The following is a 217-nucleotide window of genomic DNA, read 5'->3' as shown; positions in this document are numbered from 1 at the left end:
TGTGGATTTGGTTTTTGGGGGTTTAGATTGGGTTTTTTCAAAACCCGATCTACTCTTCCATGCCGACCCATCCACCAATCGAGGCCTTCCACCATCCTCCCTGTCCTCCTAGCTTCCATTTTGCGCCAGCCGATCCTCGTTCAGTTCACCGCTTGCCGGTGCCCGATCTGTTCTTCGGCTGGTTATCACCGTCCCTGCCCTTGTTTTGTTGTAATTT

This window comes from Corylus avellana, chromosome ca10 (assembly GCF_901000735.1).
Source record: "Corylus avellana chromosome ca10, CavTom2PMs-1.0".
NCBI classification, from domain to species: domain Eukaryota; kingdom Viridiplantae; phylum Streptophyta; class Magnoliopsida; order Fagales; family Betulaceae; genus Corylus; species Corylus avellana.
Note: the sequence above shows the minus strand (reverse complement) of the source record.